Source organism: Plecotus auritus (assembly GCF_963455305.1).
Source record: "Plecotus auritus genome assembly, chromosome: 1".
Lineage (NCBI taxonomy): Eukaryota > Metazoa > Chordata > Mammalia > Chiroptera > Vespertilionidae > Plecotus > Plecotus auritus.
The window spans coordinates 12,159,017-12,160,640 of record NC_137770.1 but is presented as its reverse complement, the minus strand read 5'-3'; positions in this window follow the sequence as shown (position 1 = coordinate 12,160,640).

Below are 1,624 nucleotides of genomic sequence, written 5' to 3'. Positions count from 1 at the left end.
GCTTGTGTCTCCCTGCGGACTGAAAAAGCCAGCCGCATACTCAGTTGCCAGCCCTCTCCAAGCACCTCTGTACCTCTGAACTATACCTCCGCAGCTCCTCTGAGTCTCAGTGTGCTTTTCTCTTCCCTTCTAGTTGTAGAATTTCCACTTAGCCAGCCTTCCTGTGGTTCTGGATGATGTCCGTTTTGTCTTTTAATTGTAGTCTTGAAGTGGTTGTGTGCAGAAGCAAGTTCAGATGTTTACCTATGCCGCCATCTTGGTTTCTCTCAAGAATGATTTTTTTTAAAAAATTACTATTGCTGCCATTTTCTGTTACTTGATTTCCAGAAGAAAAGGACATATTAACTGAAAAAAAAATAGTAGTAAGTAACTATTCTCAGAATAAAAGATGGCCCTTGTTAAGGAAAGGGGTAGCAACTTTACTTCAACATGGTGTGCAATGGTTCTTTCTCATTTTAAAAAACAGCTTTATTGAGATACAATCTATTTAGCATACAATTCATTCATTTGAAGTATACAATTCAATAACTTATAGTAAGTGTACGGAGTTGAACAACCATCCCCACAATCTAATCTTAGAACATTTCCACCAAACCCAAAACATTTCTTATACCCACTTGCTGTCACTATTGGTTCCCACCCATTCGGTCCAGGCAACCACAGATCTACTTTCCATCTCTATAGATCAGCTTTTCCTGGACATTCCATATATATAATCACGCATTATGGGCCTTTTGTGTCTGGCTTCTTTCATTTAACATATTTTCAAGGTTATCCATGTTGTAGCATGTATCGGTACTTCACTCTTTTTTGTGGCTCAGTAATATTTTATTGTTAGAATGCCCCACACTTTATTTATTCATTGTTGAAGCAGGTAATCAAGAGCACATGACGACTATCAGTTGACCCTCAAGCTGGACCTGAGCAATTGAAGCTTCCTCACCCTCTCCCTGTCCTTAAGACCAGATTTCCCCTGGAACTCAAGCTAAAGATTTCAAGAAATTCCCCTACCTGGAGAATCATCTTCAAGAAAAGGGCTTTGCCCAAGTGCGTACTGAGGAAAACCCTGGCACTCCACCAAAATGCTCTTGACAGATCTGGTTCCCTCCATCATATTTTGCTCAGTAACCACTGCTTAGTACATTAAGAACCTCCACTATGTGTTTTTATTCAGTCCCTCAAAACATTGTAAGCACTTCGCAAATGTTGGCTGAATACCAAATGAATGCATGAGAGCTGACCAGAGACCCTCTTGTTCCAACTTCTGGTAACCTTCTTTCTAGATTTAATGAAGTCCCTTTCTGACTTTGGATGCAGAATTTTAGAACTGGAATAACTTTGAAAATAAAGAAATCGAGATACTGAAGGAAACATGACTTGTGAATCATACAGCAAGATAGCCACCAAGCAGGACTTGAATACAGCTTATCTGATTTCCAGCCCCAAGATGTCTCTAGATGTTGCTACAGGTGAAAGAATCTAAGACTTTGGGCTGAGTCTGGCTGATCTCACCTCATACCCTGAAAAGCACTTGCCGAATCATTTTCTTATACTTCCTCTCCCAAATAAAACTTATTTTCAATTTCTGGTTCAGTAAATCAAAGAAATACTATCAGTATTATCC